Source organism: Pholcus phalangioides, unplaced genomic scaffold (assembly GCF_987345545.1).
Source record: "Pholcus phalangioides strain wild (caught in Gottingen) unplaced genomic scaffold, Ppha-v1.0 ptg000001l_1, whole genome shotgun sequence".
In the NCBI taxonomy this organism is placed as follows: Eukaryota; Metazoa; Arthropoda; class Arachnida; order Araneae; family Pholcidae; genus Pholcus; species Pholcus phalangioides.
The window spans coordinates 20,746,703-20,771,438 of record NW_028301594.1 but is presented as its reverse complement, the minus strand read 5'-3'; the positions used below and the strand labels follow the sequence as shown (position 1 = coordinate 20,771,438).

Below are 24,736 nucleotides of genomic sequence, written 5' to 3'. Positions count from 1 at the left end.
TAACGGTTTTATAATAACTTATCCATAAACATTTAGTTTGAAAAAAAAAAAAAAAACCATAAACACTCAAAAGGAAAGTGTCATTACTTCCCTTGGTTTTTTTTTGAAATAGTATACGAATAAGAAATGCGCCCTTTCAACTTTTCATAAGAAAATGAATATAGTAGACTTAACTACCCGGCCCAATGTGGTAGAACGGCAGGCAGGATAACAAAATAGTCGGATAGGCCGGAGTTCTATAGACGCCCACTCTCTACCTACTCACCCATACCATCAAAAACACCCTTTCTTTTACGCCAATAACAGCTCTTATTCATATTTTCTGACTTAGTAGAAGCCAATACTTCATAAATGTTTGCTATGTGCTGTACGTTTTAAAAATTATTACAAAAAAATGTGAAAAGATGATAATGTAATTCATTAATGCGTTATGTAATACGTTAAATGTTATTACATATAAAAATATTTGTATTTTACTAAGCTGGATAATACGGGGACCGGATAGTCGAGAGTCTACTGCAGGCCAACCTACTGTGGCCAACCTTTTGTTCTGACCTCCCCATCCAGGAATCCATGGACGTATAATGCAATGTATGCCCTTTATGCAGACATTCCTGAATCCTGTACGTATGAGACATCCAGTAACTGTGACCTCCAAAGACGAGAGACCCATTGAATGAAAATTAATTATTATAATTATACAAATACAAAATACAAATACAAATACAACGCCACAACAGGCAAATTGCCCAACGAGGTGGCTGACTTAAGAACATCATGGATCCCCGAGCCCCTACCTACTACTGCTACACCACACATGCACCCCCCCCCCGCGGAACCCCCCCCCCCACCGACGAATCGGTACATGCGGTAATGTGCGTGTACGTGTAGTGCAACCTGACGTAAAGTTTGTTTCTGTGTAATGCTTGTTATGTGTAGTGCTGCCATCTGCCCCCAGTTTTACTAACTATGAGTGAAGTGTTATGGTTGAATGATTTACCGTTGTAGGACTGTTGCTCTCTGTGGCGAGACTTTTTAACGGGGAGATCGGCTCGCATTTGCGCCTTGAAGTTGGGAACCACAGAAAACCAACTTCAGCCGACCACCACTGTGGGGTTCGAACCCGGATCCTCGCATCACGAGTCCGGCACTATAACCACTCGACCACCACAGCGGCCTGTGTGTATTATAAATACCTTCCCCGTACTAAATATAAGTTGGTGGTAGCCTACAAGGCTATCATTAATAAGAAAAAAATTGTTTCGATATATTGGAGAGAATTTGTTCGATTAAGAAATGAAATAGACTTTCTTTAATTTTTGAAAAACCTTTGCGTGACACTTGCGGTACCCGTACCGCGGCTTGGCCACGTCTGGTCTGTTGCGTTACAGCCACTTCCCAACTTCCAAATGCTCGATTCAAGTACTTTTCGAGTTATATATCGAAATATTTGGTGCGCTTGGCATATACATTGACGTTGGATTTGACAATCCCAATATGAACCGCAGTAAAAATAATAATAATAATAATAATAAATAAATAAAAAATAATAATAATACTCAACCTTGGTAACATAACCCTTTATAAACTTGTCACTTTATAAAACAAAAGATTTTTATCTCAACCTTTTTTTTTTCAACTTATGCTGAACATTCCGTTTTGAACGGGACCACCCGATTCTGATCAACATTTTCTAATTGGCGCTAAATTGGCATGATCTCGACTTACGAACGATACTAGATGCTATGGAATGATTCTATTCGTAAGACGGAGGGGATGGCTTTATATAAATTACTTGCATGAGTTTTTATTATGTAGGCCTACGTTATTTCTTGCGTAGTTTTTTTTTCAGTGAATTCCATATGTAAGTTTCAAGTGACTAAGTCGATGTCTGAAAGGATTATTCCCACTCTGAAGTATAATATTCCCCTCCTCCCTTATGTAACAATAACGCATGAATTTTGTGTCATAATTACCAATAGGAAAGGCAAATAAACGTTGCATCGCTGTGTCTGAGCTAAAAATAAGAAAAACCCCCCACGAAAGTGAAAGCAAAAGTGCTGAGAAATACATCGCCGTATACGATTTGTCCGATGTTGCATGCCGTTGAAGCCAGAAGTGAGTCTCATTGACATTATTCTTTATGGAGATATCGTTATATCCGATGTATCACAAATACGACAGTAGGGGCATGGGTGCCCGAGTGGCATGGTGGTAAGAAGCTCGTCTACCCTCGTAAAGGTTGTTGTCAGGGTCCCGGGTTCGAATCCAAGGGAGGATATAGATAAGATATTTTCCCTAACGAACTCGAGGCGATCACCGATAGACATCGCCTTCACTTCCAACCCATCTCACTAATGGCAGTAAATTGCAATATAGCGATATGGCCAGAGTTGGTGTTTCGTGAAGTAGTGGTATGGGTTTTATGTATACCCCACACAAAACATATGTAAATGACATGTATCTCTTATTTTAAAATATTAATTTCCTTTTAAAACATAAAGAATGTAGATTTTTTCTTTTGTGCCCACTCTACAAACAAACAGTACAAGGAAATCCACAACTATATCACAAAGCATCCCCACAAAAAATATGTTTCAGTCTCACAAAAACACACACATATCAACATGTTAAGACTTGAACATTGATTCAATGTTGCAGATTTTATTACTCCAAGAAAAATAACTGTCCGATCAACCAGCAATACATAAGATGGATTTTCTGTATTGATGAAAATAGCTCAGTAATGATGTATAAAATTTGGAAAAAATATAATCTGTTTAAAAAAAAAAATGAAATGAATAAAAAAAAGGAACTACATAAACTCTCTATAGCTGCTAGAACTATTAAAAATTCAATTTCTAAAGAAACACTAATATATTTCTAATAAAGTTTCGTTGTTTCTCTTTTGTTTTCAATTTCGTGTAATAAAAGTATTTAAAGAAATCATTGATACATATGATAATCATGCTATTAGTTGTTGTTGTTTTTATTTGATCAACTTGTAAATTTAATGTATATTTAGAAAATTTTAGTTTCAATACCGATTGTTTGCCAACGCTGAAAATAACTGGACAGATCATTTAGATTTATTGGCCATTATCATAGATATTTGCATTTATTTAATCCCCTCCACCCTACTGTGTCTTTCCCCGTTCATGTTTTGTCTTCCTCCGTTTTGTATGTTTGTGACAATAAAATCATTATTGTTATCGTCAATTTGTCTTTAATTTGTTCACGTTAACTTTGTCTTTAACACGTTGTCACGCGTTTCTCACACTAACTCGTCACCACGTTAATTTGTTCTCTATACTAATATCTGTGCAGTGATACCTCAGCTAAGGAAGATAATATACGTTCCAGAATCACGTTCGTTATCCAAAACGCGATTTTCATAGGTCTCTATGGGGAATCGTTTAATTCGTTCCAGAAATGGCCCAAAATTTGAAGATAAGTTTCACGAAACACTGAGAAGCATTGCAAAAATTACGAATACTGACTGAAAGTTGAGGTAAACAACTTTACAACTGGATGAAAGAGGATTTATAGGAAGATGAGATACTAAACATATATTTTATTTTACACTATGTACACTATGCAACCGAGTTCGTAAGCCATTGTGAAAAAAAAAGTGTGCGAGAGATATGTGTGTGTGATATATAGTTAGCTCATTTCTTTTAACACACACGTAAATGAAAAAGAAAAGTTCTTAGAATGTGCAAACTGTTCAGTTTGGCATTAAAGAGTCTCAGCGTATGCAGTGAAAAAAATTGTCAACGGATCGGAGGAAAATGTTGTCTATATATACAACATTTACACCCCTCTTAACGGACACTGTCTCAGATGCGGTCACCCCTCTTTTACTGCCAAATATAAATTTTTCCTTGTATAATAAAATGTATTCATTTCAGACCCCTGATTACATCCCTCATACGATTATTTTTGTCGCTCCGGTGTCCGCAAAAGAAAGGTTTTATTGTACAAACAGAGGTCGACGTAAACGATATTCTACTTTAAAAGTTTGTCAGAGTTATGCAAATCTCTGAAATGGTCCTGAAACTATTCAGCAACATGGTTATAAGGGTTGATAAACATTGCATTTTTCAACATGTTTATCCCTTCACACACAATGACTTGTCCCTTCTTTACTGTTCCGAGTGCAGAGAAAACCTGGACAGCTCCGGGCATTATTATATACACAACAATCAGTTGTATAAATTTTTGTGGTTCAAGATCCCTTCACCTTAACTCAATTTAATCAGCTGTCGATCTTTAATCAAAGTGAAAGCCTATGAAATGCAAATAATGTTGAAAAAAAGAAAAGAAAAAGAAAGCAGAAAATTCGTGTGAGAAAATTTCCCCCCAAAATTCCTAGTGAAAGTTACTCCAGGGCAGAGAGAAAAAGAGAGAGAGTATTTTTCAAGTATCTTCTAGGTGGGGGTAATGAAGACTTCTCTCTTAAAAATTTGCTCAACATTGTTTGTTAGATGAAGAGTGGTAAAGGAGTGAACGAGGAGTGAGAGAGTGAGGTTTAGCCTATATCTGGCTAATGTTGTTACCCATTTCGCTAAGTGGATCCCCACGACTGCGAAAAACACTCTAAAAACGGCTGTTTGGCGCAATTAATGAACCTCATCGACGACTCGAAGGCGAGCTTTTAATATGCTAATGGCGATGGGTTTTGCTTAGATTTGGCTCTCGTCTAATGATGGTGATTGCGCCAACCTGCCACGTTTGATTAGCTATCAGTAGCCATCTCTTTTTACTCTCACGCCGAGCCGAGCGAGGTTCGCTATTTTTATTTTTATTATTGCTATTATTATTATTATTTTGCTCTGCAAGGAAACTCACGAAATTTCTTAGACAGTTTTATGAAAGTTCTTGTTTCCTGATCCTTTTATTAATGAACTAAGAGGAGCATCAGCATCATCGATAGCATCTTGGAAGAAAATATTTTATTTTCTTTCATTTCTGATTGATAACATATTATGGTTGAAGGGAGAGGCAATAATTTTTTTATTTCGTTTATATAAGTATTTGCTAAACATGGCAGCTATTATTTCTCATTAAGTGATGTTAACTTGTTTGAATACGTCACTATATGTTAATGGTCTTTCATTTTTTTTTTAAATTTTAACTGATTTTTTTTATTGAGGTTTCACGCTTTCTTACCTGAAAGGTTAATGTTATTTGATTTATTAAGAAAAGTATTTCCTGACGTTTGGCAAATTTCAAGTTTTTTTTAATTTTAAAACACAGTCTAGATATTTTATTTCTAAAATGGTGTTTCTTGAGTTTCCGGTAAGAAGAATGGATGTATGAATACCTAGAATTTTAAAAAAATTGGACGTGTGTGTTAATGCAATTTGAGATAAAAATTTAGGAAGAGAACTTAAAAGTACTTTCAAGGTTCTTTCTTATCTTATTGGGAGAATATAAATTGTTTTTTTTGGATATGCATGTGCACATGAATAAGAAATTTCAATTCATATGCATATTTGTCTAATTAGATTCAAAAATTTGGTTTATTTGTGAATAGTAAACATCGTATTTTATTTTCTTTCTCTCTCTCTCTCTCTGCGGCAAGACTAGTTTATTGACATATTTCTTTCTATATACCGGATGATTCTAATAGAAGTATCTGTATTCAGAGCTCTCTGTGTGTAGAAAAAACAAGTGATGGAAACAACATCAACTTTGGGTAGAATGCGGGGAACTTTGGGTAGTTAGACCAAGGAAAAAGGATTGTTTCCTGAAAAAAATTTAGTTCCAAAAAATACCGAAAGAGGCAATTATGACTTTGTGAAAAGTAATCATTAACGAAGTGATGTGTGAAAACTATAATGAAACTATATTCATCAGCAGCAAACATTTTTTTCATTCCTGTAAAACAACTTTGTCTGTAGAGCACGCAAAGTCAACGACACCTACATTTTCCAATATATATATGTATATATTAGTATTGCTACTCAACTATTCTTTGCAGATTTTTCTTTGCAAGAGAACGAACAATAATTGACGTAAATTATAGCACTGCACGCAATATTTTTATATGTGCAGTGCCGTATTTGCCCATATCAGTAATTTTTGAACTACTCTTTAATGCCAAAATCATTTTTCCATGTTCTGAAATGAGGTTTCTTTTTCTGCTCTGTTTACCTTTCCAGCGGTTCCTGAAGATACTTTGATCAGAATCACCATGTACATGTTCAAGCTCCCTTTCTATCATTCTCAACAAAGTGAGAATAGCACTTATCTAATAGAAAATATGATTTTTGAATCTCTTACAGTTGACGCAGTCACAAGATTAGATTCAAGCATTAGGTAAACAGTTTTAGTGAAGGAAAATCATGATTTGTTTAATAATTAATTAAAATATCATATTTAAAATGAAAAATTTCCATTTAACAAATCATTCAATATAGTTTTACATTTCATTTTCTGTAAAGCTATGTGATGTCAAAATGAGAAAAAAATAATTAATAACGTCTTTTTTCTCGAAAAAGGGATTCAAGATAATAGTCATAGAAAAAACACTTATAATACGGATATTAAACGCATATATGTTTTAACATCGATCACATCCCCCCTCACATACTCCTATCATCAATCATTACAACGCAAACGTTACCAAGAGAATTGGAGTAATGAGCTGTGAAAAGAGCAGGAACATATTTTTTCTGATAAAATTTCAAGGATTTTTAAATGGTACTTTTCGAGATTTTTACATCAATCCGTTTTAGTAACAAATTATTTGTGTGTGATTTTCACAGCAACTATTTCACCTGCACCGTTTTAAATGATTCAATGAATGAGATAGTAATAGAAAAATACAAAGAATTTTGAATCGTATTATAATCCTTAAAAGAAAAACGTGTTTTCCGATAGAAATCATACTAAATCTATCATATCTCGGTAGAAAATATTTATTTTTTTGGCCGTGTTCGTAGACGAGAAACGTTTTTGTGAACCATTGAGGTACAAACAATGATAAATTTCAAAGCTATATTCTAGCGCTGTTATTTCAACATTTTAAGATTAATTAGCCATTATTTTACCATATTAGAACTAAACTCGTTGGTCTAAGTCGAAAAAAAGAACCGAGCTCTTTCTTTTGCTCTTTGGAGGCAAAATAAATTGAAATCGAATGGAATAGTATGATTAGGCATCTGCGATTTTCGTTTCAAAATATGAAATACAGATGACAGCTTTACTAGAGCATGGAATGTATATAACTCTAACAACATAAATGTGTTAGGGCCACCGATACACTTTCGGCATGTACCAGTTCGTTAGGAATTCCAGTGCGGAATGTTCACGAGGTGCTTGTAAGATTAAGTAGTAGTCGCAGTAGAGTAGAATTTACTAATAGGATTTACTTACATTAAGACGTAAGAAAAATATTTGTTTATGCATTATTTTCTTGCATTTGACGTGTAAGTAATTATGCTGATTAAAATTGCTTGTTTCGCCGAATCAACAACTGTTTTCAGCAGCAATTTGAAATTTCTTGCTCTAAAAACAAATCATGCTTATTCGAAGAACTATAAGTGAAGAAACAATATTAAATACGCCAATAAAAATTTTGTGGCCACAAATGGTAATTCAATAGTGTATTACGTAAGCTACTGAGATTCTTAGAATACATATCCATACTCAATTATCGAATTCAGAACCGTCTTTAGAGCATCATGAACACGAGGGCCAAGAAATTGTTCTGACGTCGTACCTGGTGGTAAATTCTCGCAAAATTCAACCAGTTCTTATTTCGGTGAGCTCATCCCCCTTCTCTTGAGGCACCCGGACCGTGCCCAAGTGGGCGCATGTTTAAGACAGCACTGATCGAATGGTTCCACTTCAGTACCTGTGGCCAGAGTTAGTTGGAATAGTTCTAATTATTCGATTAAGGATATAAAAATTAGGGATTAAACCATACTTTCGTTTTTTGTCTACTCCATATACGTGTAATGGCAATAGTTCGACTTCGGAAGTGGTTCGATGCAGTATTTGATTAATCATTTCCATTGGATCAATTTCACATTTCCGAGAAAAGGATTCCTAGTATTTATTCGAGAAGGATATTCACACATAACTACATTCAAATCGATGAAATATGCATGTGTGTACGAGTATACATAATTTTCAGATATCAAAATTCGATTCCGATCACACAAATATTTCTGGATAGATTCTAGATGAGACGTGCATGCGGCCGATGTATGCGTGTGTGAGTACGATATTACTGTTCAATTTATGACCGAGCGTTAAGATCTTCGAAGCATCAGCTGTAATCTCGCCATCTACGCCGTATTTTCGCCGATGAAAAATTACAAATCTGCCAAGATGCGATATGGAAATAAGACCAAGCTCCTCTAGAAATAGGATTCTTTTTTTTCCTCGTCCCCTGAAAATGACACCGTCTCATCTTCATACACATACCACCGCCCAACTAATATAACCGACAACGAGATTTCTTCTTCTCTGGAAATAGAAAATTGCTGATAAATGTTGGATAAACGGAATCATGTGCGTCGAATAGAACAATTTCTCTTTCGGAGACGAAGCAGAGAGTAGGAAAAAAAAAACCAAAAAATCAAAATGTCTCTTGGAATTTTTTGGTATCAACTTACTCTTCTTCTTTTTTTCTTCATAGTCATCTACATGCTCCAGGATCCAACCCAATCGACTCCGCATACCAGGAGAAGTACTATACTCGTCATCTGTATATACCCATCTCCCCCACTGCTCGAGTTCACATCTTCCCTGGATGAAAATGATAGCCCCCCCCCCCCTCCTTCCCGGATTCTCCTCTTCCAGGACCACGACACCAGCTATTCCTGACGTCCCCAATGCCAAAGATTGATATCCCAGTCGGTCTCCAAGGCGCCTACGAAGTTTAAAATTTCAAGAAAACGATCTCCTATGGTAAAAAGGGATGGGAGGAAAAAAAGGGACGACATATCTCTTTTTGGAGCGAGAGAGAGAGAGAGAGAGCAAGACTTGGACATTATACATCGGAATATAAGAAAGATCAAGGAGATGCAGGACAGAACGAATAAGTACGTAGAAGATATATATATATGGGAAAAAAGATCGGTATAGGAGAAATATCTTGGGAACCTTTGCTGTATTTGTAATTTGTTTCCTCCTATAGCTCTCCTTCCAAGCCATCCTCCTACTTCTTCAAGACATCACGCTGTCTTACGTCATTCCTGGTGAGGAGGGCAACAGGCCAATAGCGAGCCTTCAATGGCATATAAGGTAGGGGGTAGAGCCCCGGCCTCTATTGATCCGTGGTTGTTCTTGCTGTTCCATTTCTCTTTGTCTTGAATCCTCTCTCTCTCTCTCCTCTATCTTTTCTCTATTTTTTTGCTCGTTTTCTTATTTTCTTCCATCTTTTGCTCTTTCTTATATCTTTTTTTCTTTTTCTCTTTTGCTTCTTCTCCTAACCTCTCATACTTGGAACGGCTTGAAAGATCCGTTCGCCCTGAATTCCTGTTTGCTTATTCAAATGGCTTTGCTTCGAACTTTTCGGAAATGGTAGGCGTAGGAGGAAATAAAGATGGGAGAAGGCACAGAAAGAGGGAGGGAGAAAGAGAGAGAGAGAGAGAAGCATAGATATATGTAGAAATAGAGAAAGAGAGAGAGAGAAGCCTAGGAGGAAGATGGCAATGCTGTGGCATGTGTCTTTCATTTGGAATCTAGTCTGGATAAGAAAGAATTTCATTCTTTCACATCTATTCCTTATATATATATATATATTTTTTTTTTTTCCGTATATTATTATTATTTTTTCCTTAGCCCCTTTTTTTCCATTTCTTACTGCTTTTTCTTGCTCCTCATCATCTTCTTCTCCTCCTTGCTGTCATGCATTTCACGTTTGTGGTATGAAAAGAATCCATCTCTCCGAATTGAAATTCATTCAAACTCACGTCAGTCCCGGGGAAACTGCGCACCGCGCGTATATGTATACACACGCATACATACGAATATATAAATATATAATTTTTTTTAAATATTTGTATTTTTTTTATAGAAATGATGGATAGTTGTTGTTGTGTACAGGGAATGAGGGAGCACCAGGTTTTATTACAGAATATAAACAAGTTTGCCTGAAGAGAAGAAAGAAGAGAACTAAAAAAAAAGAAAGAATGTTATCAGCGGTGCAAAGGATTCTTTTGTTGTGTGTATTAATATAACTTTCGTCGACGAAAATAAAGCGAGAAAAAAAAAATATCGTTGTGTATCATATGCAAATTTTTGCATTGATTTGATGGAGTACATTCTCTAAATAAGACGAGGATAAAATTAATAGCACCTAAATATATTCCGTATCTTCCTCTGATCCGTTCATTTTTATTTCTACTTTGTTTTTTACAATGGCATGCTTGATTATAAATAACATTACTATGAGATGCCATAAAAGGAATTCATATTCTTTTTTGTGCTGAAGTGTTTTTATTTGATGCTGTAAAGTCAACAGTAAAGAAGAATTTTTCGATATAAAATAAATATTCTCTGAAAAACTCTCAGGATATATCTCTTGATTGTTGAGATAATTTAAAATAATCGTAATACGAATGTCAAGTCGTATCGTAGATTTTCATCTTCAAGCTGAGTGGAGAGTACGAAATATTTTTACTCATTTGATTATAATTTTTTTTTTTCATAAGAGTTTTACCTTTCATCTTGATATTTTCCATTAATCGAAATCTCATCGGATACTATGCAGATTTTATTTTGAGAGATATCTCCACTCATGTTATTTATTCGTTTCGATATTTAAAAATGATAGATGCGATACTAGTTTCAGTTTTTGACGTCAGCTAAATATTAGTATATTCACATTACCAGAAAAAGATAATCTTTTGAGATTAGTTTAATAACAATGCTTACAAGCATCAAAGATTTGCACATTAATTTATGCATAAAATTTGCAAGCCAAAATTTACTGGGTCACTAATAATGACCCTTACCAGGGTCATTATTAGGATTTTTTCGGGGGGGGGGAGGACATGAACCTGCCACCCCATCACTGTGAAATTCGATGATTTTATAAATGTATTTTTGTTCCTACTTAAAATTTGTCATTTTACTGATCCCATGGCACGTTAATGAAACTCCAAATGACCGTGACAGCCGGTTGAGAACCATTGTTTTAACTAGTATGTTGTGTATCACTAGCAATTTTTTGCATTGGTTTGATGGAATACATTCCCTAAGAGAGAATGGAATGGAATTAATAGAACCTAAATAAAGAGAATGGAATTAATGGAAATAAACGGGAGAATAGAATTAATGGAAATAAAAGCAAAAATGGAATTAATGGAAATAAACGCGAGAATGGAATTAATGGAAATAAACGCGAGAATGGAATTAATGGAAATAAACGCGAGAATGGAATGGAAATAAACGCGAGAATGGAATGGAAATAAACGCGAGAATGGAATGGAAATAAACGCGAGAATGGAATTGATAGAACCTAAATATATTCTGATTTTCCTCTGATCCGTTCATTTTTTATTTCCGCTTTGTTTTCTTTAAATGGTATGCTTGATTAAAAATAACATTGCCGCAGTACTTTTATTCAATGCTGTAAAATCAACAGTCAAGAAGAATTTCGATAGAAAATAAGCATTTCGAAAAACTCAGGATATAAATATCTCTTGATTGTTGAGATAATTTAGAATAATCGTAACACGAATGTCAAGTCGTTTTGTAAATTTCCATCTTCAAGCTGAGTGGAGAGTACGGAAGAGTTTTACTCATTTGATTATAATTTTTTTTTTAGACGAGATTTTCTTTCTACTTTTCACCTTGATATTTTCCATTAATCGAAATCTCTTCAGTGACTGCAGATTTTATCTTGAGAGATATCCTCAGCCCTGTTATTTATTTATTTTAATATTTGAAAAAAATGCGATATTAGTTCAGTTCTCGGAGCTGGTTATCTATTATCATTTTCAAATTATCAAAAATTGAAATATCTTTTGAAGCCATGCAGATAATGTTTACACGTATTGAAACTCTACATAATAATTTATGAATCAGATTTGCACAGAAAAATTTACTATATTAGAAATCAAATATAAAGTAAAATAAAATATAAATTTTACCTTTCATCTCGATATTTTCCATTAATCGAAATCTCATCGGAGACTAGACATATTTATTTGGAGAGATATCCACTCAGGTTATTTATTCATTTCAATATTTGAAAATGATAGATGTGATATCAATTTCAGTTTTTGAAATTAGTAAATATTATATTATATTCAAATTACCAAAAGAATATAATCTTTTTTGAGATTGGCTAAATTATATTGCTTAGGGAACATAGGGAATATACATTAAAATTTTAGATGAATTTTTGGGTCATTTTTTGCCGATTCAAGGAAACTTAATGTCAGTCAAAATATCAGTGACACTCAGTTGAGAACCAATGTCTCAATTACTATTTCAAGTGTTGTTTTATTCTTAAGGTATTCAACTGTCTTTCTTAGCAACTTTCTACAAAATGATACTGAAATGCACTTGATGAAATGCACTTTCTATCAAAATATTTTTTTTATAGAAAATGTCTCAAATTGGGGAATATAGTAATAAACTTTGAACTACCAGTGTGATTTTCTAAGAAAAAGTCATTGTTATGTCAAACCTTAAGCAAAATTCATGTAATATTCGAAATACGATTGAAAAAAAATTCTGAGAATTAATTTTTTTGTTATTTTTACAGTGCATTCAGCTAGTGATGATGTCTTTTATGAACTAAAATTCAAAGGCTTGTATGGCATGCTTATAAGTTACGCCAAAACTGCTGATGTACGCGTGAATTTTTTTGAAATTCCATTTAACATTATAAAACACTGTTTAACATGTGTAACATTAACACTGTATAACATTATAAAACACTGTAATTAGACAAATACATGTGTATGGACTTTAGATTTCGGTTTATAACGCTAACATTATGTGACAAAATATTATTTTAAAATTTTGTAATGATAAAATCTATTGATTTTATCATTACAGATCATCATTAACATTACATCAGAAATCATGTTCTAAACTCAAGTTAAATGTCAAAAATACCATTTTTCGTAAAACACTTTTAAAGTTTTTATTCGCAGATTAGGCCTACTACCGAAACTTTGAAGTGGATTATTGAACTTGAGTTCTAAGCGTCATATAAACAAAACAAGGCCTGTTTTTGGAATCACAAGAAATGAAGCTTTTATAAAGAATGAAAAAAAATCAATATTTTCTCTCTTTCTTTCAAAATTACGTTTGGAACGTAGTTGACTACCTTCAGATATCTTGTGACGTAGAATCGAGTCATACCATTTAGGAATCACTAGTTAACTAATTTTATTTGAAAATTGTTCATCTCATTATATCTTTGTTTTACCGTCAATTGCGACTTCCATATGTCACAATTGAATAAATTCAATACAAATTAGAATAAATTCACGGTTGTATCGAATTTTGATAAGAAAAGTTTTGAAATTTTGATATTTTTTGCCATGGATTATGTTGTATAAAATTCACTAATTAATTACGAAAATAAAAGAAAATACTTCCATATTTGAGATGAAATCAATCACATGTGGAATTTTGGTTTTTTCTGCTATTACAGTATAACTAGTATTTTATTGGCAGGATACCACAATTTTACCGTACATGCCATCTTTTTAAATCAAATCGAATGCTCACCATAAGTATTCACAAATATCAGTTGTTGAAATTGAAATCGTGACTGAAGTAAAATTTTGTTTGCAGTGGTAGACAATATGAATCGACAAGAAAAAAAAGAGACCATAGTCTCTTTAGCTGGATTCACTGAGAAAAAAAAAAGTATAAGAATTCTCCCGCATATTTTCTATTGAGGCAAACGAACTGTTTCCCATCCTCGGCTTGAAATGTTATTCCGGTCCTTCCGGTTCCTGTTTCTTTCATTTCCGGTTTGTGCAAAAAAACTTCCTTGTACGTTTGTTTGAGATTGAACTTTATTTATTATCCGAATTATTTTCATAGGTTTCACTTTTCCATCACGAGTGTTTTATTCAATCTTAAATGCATTTGTTTTTACTTTTTTTACATTTTAAAAAAGCAATTTTTTCACTTTTAGTATTATTGATCTGATGAAAATAATTTATAAAATACTAATTACGCATTTAATTTATATATTAAAGTATTTTTTCGAATGTATTTAAGTAAATTTTTTTATGATAACCGCGTTCCCGTGGATTTACATTTTTCTTATTCATTTGGAGAAATTGAAATCACTTTAACAATCGGTTATTTTAGGTTAGTCAATGATTTCCAAAACCACTTCCAATACCGTCCTCCCAAATGGTACTCGATAGAAGAGGAGCTGATGCTTCCAAGAATACGAAAAACTACTGTTCATAGTGGAGACAATAAATTTTGGTGTTGTCTCCCATCGAAAACTTTCATGTGATCAGTTTTCGTTGAATCGACTTGTATTTCTTCGTTTCGAAAAATTTGATCGAAATATTGATTCAAATATGTTTAAATATACATGGTCACTTATCGAAAATGGTATGTATAGGTTCTTACATAATTTAAGGCATCATTCGGTTTCATTCATCAAATTCAACAAATCGAATTAAATTTACTAATAAAACAAAAACAAACCAATACTAAAGTCAATAACAGGAAAACTATGAATTTCCTACTGTTTCAGCACACTGTACGTGTACGTGACATACAGGGTCAGAACTAGAGGGGGCGAAGAGGGGATGACAAACCACTCCAGGAGACAATCGTAAAGGCGGTGGCATAAAATCTTTAATAAAAAATGAAAACAAAAATTTACTTCAAGATATAAAAAAAGACTGGGGAAGAAAATTAGGAAATTTTTCATTTGATGGTAGGGAGGGGGACAGCAAAATCAAGTTTTTCCCTGCAGAGAAAAATCCTAGCGTAACTAAGATTGCCCGTCAGAGCAAAAATATAACCTTTATCAAGCACACCATTGATCCAATTTAGGTTGGTTACCGAATCTTAACTAGTAGTTGTTCAGTGGAAAAATTACGAAGTCAGACACTGGTCAGAAGGAGGTTGAATGCGTTCATTCAACTCTGAAGAAACAAACATTCGGATTGCTTGCTTGGGAAATCGAGTTGTGTATTTGATTGATCTTACCGAATTTTATGGAGATTCAAAATGAATCTAAGCGATTAAACTCCAAAGGTGATGCAGTCAGAGTGGTGTGGGGTATATTTTTTGTATTTTTTTATAATTAACGTAATATATTTGTAAAAGTCTTAATAAAATAGCTTCGAAGAAAAACTGTTCCTAATTGAATGATTTTCAGGGTTCGCTTTGAATATATTAAACATATTTCCGCGGTCTTAAGTGCTTTACTTTATACAGTCGAATCCCGTTATAACGAACTCCAAGAGACCCAAGAAATCACTTCGTAATAACGGGATTTCGTAATAACCCGACTTCGTAAAAACTCCCAACTTCGTAATAACGGGAATTTCGTTATAAAGGAATTCCAGGTTTTTGCATTGTTCCAATGTAAACTTATCTGACGGATTAGAAAAGTGTTCGTCAAAACGAGATTTTTTTTTACTATAACGGTGTTCGTTAAAACGGGATTCGACTGTATTTCGGTTATCATGCACTTTTGTATTAATGAAAAAAAATCAAGTTGGTAAAGATTAAATACATGTCAAAATAATTTTTCTCCTTTTGAAACTCTCGTGCTCTTTTCATGCTAAAATTACTGGAATTTTCCTCCTTGAAACTATAGACTTTCCTTATTTACATTATTCCTCATTACGTTAAATTGTAATGACACAATCCGTATAATTTACCGTGCCCTCATTAAATATTAATTTGAAGGGAAATATTGAGAGAGAGAGATGTATTCATTCAAATAAAATAATTCAAGAAATTTTGACTTCAAATAATAAGTTATGATCTCAAAACAAAAATAATTATGTGAATGATGAAATTGTTTTCTGTCACTTATAATTTTGAATAATGTTTTGATTGCCTTAGCAATCTCTCATCAGACGATTTTCTAATGATATAGGATAATTTCAGTTATTTTCCTAAAATAAAATATATTACTATCTTATTTTATTGCTTTCAAATGCACCTCCAAAAAAAACGTACTTCGCTACTTGTAATGCAACGACTGAGTTTTTTTTTTAAATCCTAGTTACTTTCATTCTGAAATATTTGATTGGTTTAAATGCTATTAGTGTGTGTGTACGAATTTTACGGAAATATCCGATTGAAATTCATTGAAACAAATCGTGCAAGTTTGGTATTACCTTTGCCAAACTATACCTCTAATCTGATAGTTCTCAAAGTTGTGTGAGCCATGGCTCCCTCGTCCAGTTGATGGTTCGTTCGCGGCTCCCCAGGAATAGTTAAATAGATATTTTCCAACTTGTAAAACTATTACTTCAAAGCAGAAAAATTGAAATCATGTCTAAAGATAACAATTTTATTATATAATTTTAGAAAACTGAACTACCATAAAAATATATTTTCGGTGATTGTAATTAAAGTTCCCGTGTGTACTCTGAGTAGTTTTTCCCAAAACTGCTTATCCGAATGCATCCAAATTATTTTTCTAGACAAATACATATGATAGACATTAGATTTTCGTTCATAACGTTAATGATGTATAGATAGGATATCTGAATGAGACCATGGGAGAGAGATTTATGAAATTAAAAAAAAAATAGTTGAATTTTTCACCACTAGGTGGAAAAGTGACCTTTTTTTTTATTAAATTTTCCTTGTTCTCATGGACTACATAGCGTATATATCAAGTTTCAATGGAATACGTCCCCCAGAACGGACGCTAGAGCAGTGTCAGTATACTGAAACTACCCGGACCTATATAACTCCCATTCTGGTAGACGTATTCCATTGAAACTTGATATATACGCTACATGGATCGTAAAAAAAAAAAAAAAAATAAATAAATGGAATAAAAAAACGTTACTTTTTCACCTGGTGGTCGAAAACTTAACTATTTGTTTTTATTTCATAAATGTCTCTCATTACGATGTCCTGAAAATTTGCGAATAAGCAGTTTTTGATGAAAAACTACTCAGAGGACGGGGACTTTCAAAAATTATCGGAAAGGCACAAGTTATATTAAGTTCTCAACGATGTCCTTGATATTTACGAGGTAATGAAATTAGCCCCTTAATCTTCTTAAAACCAGTTATATTTGCTAGGTTTAAAAACAAAAAAAGGAAAAATTAATTCAACGGCAATTTTGAATATATGGTGTATTGAAAACAAATATTTTCTCCGGTCTCCTTAATAATCCGAATATATTCATACCATTTCAAAAATATTTAAAAAAATTTTGATGAATGAGAAGTCAATTAGAAATGAAATTATACTTCTGGAAAATAAATTAATCATTATTTCTCTGAGGAAACTTTTTTCATGTAAGCTTATTATTGATGAGAATAATATGGTAAAAGAGAGGTACTGAATAGCTTGTATTTTTTTTTTATCAGGAATATTTCCTTTCCACAAGGAAACCCCTTCTCGACCTTGGCATTGGCCCAGTTCTGTCTCTAAATGTAGGCCGGTTCCCGGCCCAGTTCCACGATTAACCTTCACTTCACCTGTCCCTCACTCCTTCCTTTTAGACATCACTTTCTTTACGTTCGTTCTCAGCTAAGGAAATAAAGGCTCAAGCCCCCTTCTTAGAGATGATGGAGGGTTCGAACCCAGGAAGTCGGTGTATATATTGGCTTACCCTTTCTCATAAAATACCGTTTCCTGGGGGCACCTCTTTTAGATAGGGGTACTCTATCTCTCTCTTTTTTTAGTGCTTTCAGATTTACCGAAGATTTCATTGATGTTTTCAAAACTCTAGGTTATTGTACAATCAATCTCGGTCATAGCCACATCGGCGATTCCGCAAAATTTTGTCGTTATAACCGAGGTGTCGTTACAACCAAGGTTTGCCTTTTCGAGACCTTTTAAAGGGTTTTGGTGCACGATCTTGGCTTCACATACTTTCCTATGGGAGAAATACCCTACTTATAAGAAACATTTTAAAATGTTCTATTCACACTTTTAAGGTCCTCAATTTTTTTTCCTCAAATTTGTGGATATTTTTACGTAATTTAACAAGAGCTTTTAGGATTTTAGTTGCTGGTTATTCAATTTTAACTTCAAAAACATGTAACTTTTCAAAAAATCACAAAAAATTATCCATATTTTGAACCATAAAATTTTTTCAAATCATTTTGAAGAGAAATCCTCTCACACCGGAGTGGCATGGAGGTAAGATGGTCTTCTACCACCATGAAAGTTACCATCACGGTCTCAGGTTCCAACTCAGGGGAGAATATAAATAAGATATTTACAACCGTAATTTTTTTTTATGGGCATTGCATTATATTTTATCATGTATACGTAGTCTCTAGTTTTTATAATTGAATTTTTAATTGGGTTGCTGTATTTTAGGAAATATATGGCATCCATATTTATTGTGGGCATCTTTTTCTCAGCCACCTCGTTGGGCTTTTTATTTGTTGTGGCCTTTCATTTGTATTTGTATTAAAGCATGTAACACCTAAGTGCTGAGACACACAGATTTCCAGCCATTTCAAATAAGTGGTGTCTGAAAAAATGTTTCTTATCTTATCTGACAAATTGTATAGTTTTACGAAAAGAGTATTTCTCTCCAACAGTTTATATTGAAATGTTTTTAAAAATGCTTCAATACAAGTAGGACAAAAACTCGAACGCGGTTCGACGCGAAAAATTTTACACTATTCAAAAATTAAAAAAAATAAATAAATGTTTCTTGTCCTCCAAGTCTCTTCCCTCCAAGTATAAAGAATATAATCATATGCAATCAAATAGTGTGCATAAAATATTTGTTTTATAAAGATTAGGGTGACCATATATGGTCAGAAAAAAATATACAAGAAATCAGGATCATAAATACGAGACATCGCCACTTCTTACTAAAAAGATTGCCAATTGTCAGCGAAAACGCCAATCCATTCCTTACAAATAACTCTTGGCGAGAAATGCAATTCTACAACAAGTCTGCAGTGATTCGAAATGTATTTCACGGGAAAAAGAAGGCAAATACGCGAGATTGATATTCTTATTTATAGTCATAACTGTCATAATATAATTTATAAATTATGCAAATTATGTTCATCTCCGATTTTCGTAAGTGAATTGAAGTAAGCTTCGTTGAAAATACGGTAATGGTAATGGTAACGATTTTATAAAACACTTTTATGTATAAGAAAAAAGTCGGGTGGGAAAAAAATTATGAAATGGTCCGCATACGTGTCATATAATTGTTTTAATTACGATAAATAATACGAAATAACAGTAAAAAGTATATCGTTATATACGAGGTTGTCGCGTTTTCATTAACGTTATGAGCAATGCTCATTAACATTGTTCTTTGCGGTAATCAGTCCGTATCGTCTTATATTGTCGTTATAGCCGAAGTGTCGTTACAAGTGAGGTCGTTGTAACCGAGTGCAACTGTATTTGCATAAGTACTTCTTTCATCGATTTGCTCATCTCGTTTGGTCCCGTATGTAACACGCATCGCAAGAAAACAAAAAAATTTTTATAAATAAATATGAAGAAAAATTGCATGCGGCAATTTGTGCAGTCTCGGCCTTGGGGAACCGGAAAAACATTTTTCGTTCTCGATATTAATGTTCTGCGAAAAAGGTATAGACATATTTATTTCTGGTAAAAGGAAGCAGTTTTTTTCTCAAGGGAATATCGCTTCCAAATATTCGGAAATGTTTTAGAGTCAACATTTTTATAAAAGAGCCACTTTCAGATAAAATACCAATCGTAAAAAAATTTGCTTAAAAATTTTACTTCAACTTTAACAGAAAAAAAAGGGTATTTATAATATTTATTTGAAATTGGATATAAAATGCGTTTTAATGATAACATGAATAATAACGAATTACATTTAAAATGTGTGTGTACAATAACATTTTTACTTACAGTTTTATTAATCTATTTTCCAAATCTTCTAACAATTAATATATTTTTTTAATTAACCGAATAAGATGAGATAAATATTTTTGATTTTGTCATCAGATAGTTTTATTTTAAATGAAAAATCTCTAACTGTGAACAGGTATTAAAGTACTATGCGATGATACTCAATTTTTGGATATCGATTTATTTTTGGAAATATGTTAGTTAGATATTTATAAAATTTTACTAAATTGAAGCAAAATATTGGTATAATATTGTATCAAAAATTTTAAAACAAAAGTATTCAGGTCCAAAAATGGTGTTTTTTTAGAGAAAAATCTAAAAAATTTAAAACTGATGGAAGAGGAAGAACACAAATTTTATGATTAATTTATTTACTATACTAGTAGGTAAAATTAAAGGAAAAGTTATAAAAATGAATACAGTAAATTATATCTAGCATAAGAAGAATAATTTTGTCCTCTTCACACCTGAGCCTACAGCAAAGCATATTAACAGGTTCTGTAGTGAGGCAATAGATACAGGCTTATTTTCAATCTTGAACCAAAAAACAGTAAATGTTTTTTTTGATTTCTCCTGTTATTTTTCCTGTTTCATAATCATCCTTATGAAGCATTTAAGATAAAAACACGAGACAGATCATTAAGATGATATCACTGACATAATGTTCGAATAATTTTCAAAACTTCTATCACTTAACCATCTAGGCACCACATAAACATTAATTAGGGGAATTTTTAACGAATTGGTGCCTGCCGGAAAGCATTGCATATATATATGTATGGTATTAACGTATTTATGATGTGTGCCAGAATTAAGTATGTTTTTAAAACTGCTCATTGTCGAGTAATCGGTAAAATGAAGGAAAAACAGTTTTTGTTTATTTAACTTTATTTTGTCGTAATTTCTCAGCTCTAATAAAAAAATTAAATGAAAATATAAACGAAAAATAAACAAGTCATGTGTATGAATTTATCATTAAATTTTTTAAAATAAATAAAAACAAAAACCAACATACAAAATGATGCTATTAAATTAAAAGTTATGTGGAGTACATTATTTGCTGTTCCATCAAAAAAATTAGATTGACATGTTGCTACCAAAGAAGTATCATGCTACCAAACACGCACAGTTAACACAACATAACTATTATTGTGATATATTATGGTAGCATTTCTTGCAGCAGAAACAAAAAATATACATAAACTACCCCTCGCCTCAAGATATATCTAATTATTCCATTTATTTTCATGAATATAAAGTGGACTTTCATATTCATGTTGTAATACCTTTTATTTTCGAATTGTCTTTAAATTTCTTTGTTAACTTCTATTTAATGAGCATGTGTAGTTGTTGACAAAACATGAAAAGATAAGTTTATAATTTCAAGGTTGTTATGATATACTGTAGAAGTTATTGTTTCAGTTATTTAAAAAATGTGAAGGAATTTTAGAACTTTTGATTAAAAAAATTACCATTCTCTTGAACTCATTCGAAATAATAAAGCATAGATTTATCAATTAGCAAGCTTAAGTGAACGATAAACTTCTGTTCAATAACACACATTTGTTAAAATCATAAAATAAATAACACGATAATATCATATATTATCGTTACATTATGATATAAATCATGCACTATCATGAAGATTGTGAAGTGATGAAAGATTTACCAGAAATGAATTCATATAAAAAATTTGAATATTTCATGAATACACAAAACTATAATTCAGGAAAAAGCTCAATCCAAAACTTGAACTGATAGTCACTATTTTGCATAACTTAAAAAGTTTATCAATAGTCTGCAATCCTCATGGAATAATAATAGTAATGATGATACATACAATGAAGTATTATCATGATCAAACTAAAACATATTTACATGTTGATAAAATTATTTTTATAGCACCAAAAATTGAGGTTTAGAAACATTTCTTTATCAGGAAAATATTATAGTCATAAGAAAAAAACAACAAAGTTTCATCAGTGGCACTTATAACTGATATTAGCAATTACCACATAGTAGTTATAATTTACTTTACACAAATTTATAAAAAATGTTTTTTTTCATCCAAATCTTACCCTCTATTTCGGAATGGAATGTTTACACTTTTGTATTTAAGTAATTTCCTTATAGATTTGTTACAAACATTTAAACTCGATAATTATAATTATGCTATTATGTAAATCCGCTTTCGGAATTTCACAGTTCAATATTTACAGATCCATGATTGAATCAATTTTTTTTACTTGTTTACACATTATCTACTATAACCATGGTTATATTACTATGTTAGAAAAGTGAATCAACCTGAATTATTAAACGTAGCACTAAAAAACGATTTTGTACTGATGAACTAGCAAGATATTCTTTGGAAATTAGAGATTTTATTAAATTATTTTTAATGCTTCCTAAATAAGTTTTGAATTGGGAAATTTAACTGTAAAGGAAAAACAAAAATTTCAAAGTATTTAAAAAAAGAAAACAATGTAGAAGTATAGGTTAAAACGTAAATTAAAATTTTATTAAATATTTTATTCCATGACGTGTTTGTTTCTGCGCATTACTTAATTCTCAAAAAATATTTTTAAAAATTCCAAATAATATTGATTCTGATAAAACTTTCTAAAAATTTGATAACAAAAACTAATCAACCTGATAAATTAAACGTAATAATAAAACGAAAAATATTTTATTCTGATGAACTTTCAAAAATATTCTTTGGACATTAAGTTATTAAATTATTTGTAATGTTTCTAAATTAAATTTAAGTATTTATATAATTAAGTTTATCTATTAAGTTTGAATATTTTTTACGTTTCTTAAATAAGTTTTGAATATGGGAATTTACTGTAAAGGGAAAACCTGGAAAATTTTAAAGAAACAAAGAAACAAATAAAAAAGATAACTAGATGCTAAATATAGTACAAAATGTAAATTAATTTTTTTTCGGAAAAATTTATTTTATTACGCGTACATTTTTTGTTTACTAATTATCAAAAAAATTTTAATTTCAAAATAATTAATTCAGGATGAAACTATGTAGTTCAATAACAAATGTTTAAAATGCTTTGAACCTAAACGTCAACCAAAGAAAATATTTATTAAATAATTTATCATTAATTAAAAATCAAAGTTGTAGATAGTTATCAGTATTTTTCTACCTCTGAAGTCATAATTAAAATGGCGTCATTACGGTGGAAGGAAAATCAATATTCAAGATCCATAAGATTTCATTACGATGGTGGGTGCTCATAAATTTCTCGGTAAAATTATAATTTTCTTGTGAAAATTTTAAAATAATTTGTTTATTCAAAATTGCAAAATGAAATTCGAAAATAAGAAGATGAACATATGCATTAGATAATGACGTATTAATGCTTATCAATGTCAGGAATTCTAAGAAATTTGAAAATATTAAAAATTGATAAAATATTTATGATAAATATATTTTAAGATTAATAAAAGAAGCACTTACCGGTAATTTCAAGTTTCAGAGAAGCCACAGTCGTCATCATATCAAAAAAAACGACATAAAGTTAGCGATCACAGGACCACGTGACCAGCATTCCGGAGTAACGCGAATCGTCAAAACATAAACAAACCTGAACAGAAAAAAAACTTCAGGATTTTCCTTCCGATTTAGTCTAAGAAAATAAAAAAAATGTTTCGGTGAAATAGACCGGGGTTTAAATATTTTTCTTAGAGACCACAGACACACGAGATCAGAAGGACGCCATTATTGAGGAAAAACAACTCCAGGAGCTTCTTCTTCCCCGAACGCCAGCGACGTTAATTACGGTATTTTAATTAGAACGAATGAGGAACTAAGGGAGGGAGGAGGGGGCGGGCCGGGGAGGGGGAAGAAGGGGGATGAAAAGCTTAGACGGTGGCTGTGCGTGCCGTGAGTGGGTGGCGGTAGACCGGAGTTGCGCAGTAGCTCCGAAAACCGTCAAATGGACACCTCTCTCTCTCTCTCTCAACAAAAAAATCGACAAGGAATTTAATTTTTTTTAAATTTGATATAATTTTTTAATAAATAAAAAAATTGAAATTTTAGCGATAAATTTAAACATTTTTGTCCTGAGAGAGAGAGAGATAGAAATCCGTCCATTTTGAGTGAAGTTCCGTATTCATATATGTTTAAAGGGTGTCTGTGTATGTTACTAATGTTATAAGGGGGATCGGGAACGGGAGGAAGTGGTAAGTACCCCGACCAATGATTTTTACGAAAACGAATAACGGGAGATAATGGCTCCCCAAAGCGCATGCGCGTCGAACAAAATCCTTTAAAAAATTTATTTTTTGGAAGGGACCAGGTGAGGATTTTCTCAGTGGTGTTAAGATCCCCTTTTAAAAATTCCCCCCTAACTTACGTTTTTCCGCTACCGTATCATTCGGAAAACACTCAACACATCTCGATGTATATTTATTTACTTTTATCGACAGGTCTTTTGACGTGATGTGAAATTATTCCGGTAGAAAGATTTAAATCTCAGTGATGATTGTTTATATTTTAAAATTCAATAAAGGGCACTGTAATAAATAAAATGCTTTAGCCTTAGTGGTTGAAATTTATTCCGCAAAAGAGAAATAAATTTTATAACTAGTTATGCTAATTTACCCGAAAAAGGCAAAATATTGAGATATTTAGGCGTCATACTATACAGGTACATAAACCAAATGAAACTCGTTTTCAAAATAATTTCCTGTATTTAGCTCC

The 24,736-nt window shown here is 32.3% G+C and overlaps 1 long non-coding RNA gene across 2 annotated transcripts in view; it reads right to left on the bottom strand.

Moving 5' to 3' along the window:
- LOC149090042 (uncharacterized) overlaps window positions 1-24,190 on the bottom strand; it is a 105,029-nt gene extending 80,839 nt beyond the window's left edge. For both annotated transcript variants that reach the window (XR_016192675.1, XR_016192674.1), the window contains exon 1: window positions 23,492-24,190. This is a non-coding gene — a long non-coding RNA (uncharacterized LOC149090042). The remainder of the gene's footprint in view (window positions 1-23,491) is intronic.
- Window positions 24,191-24,736: the final 546 nt, after the last annotated feature.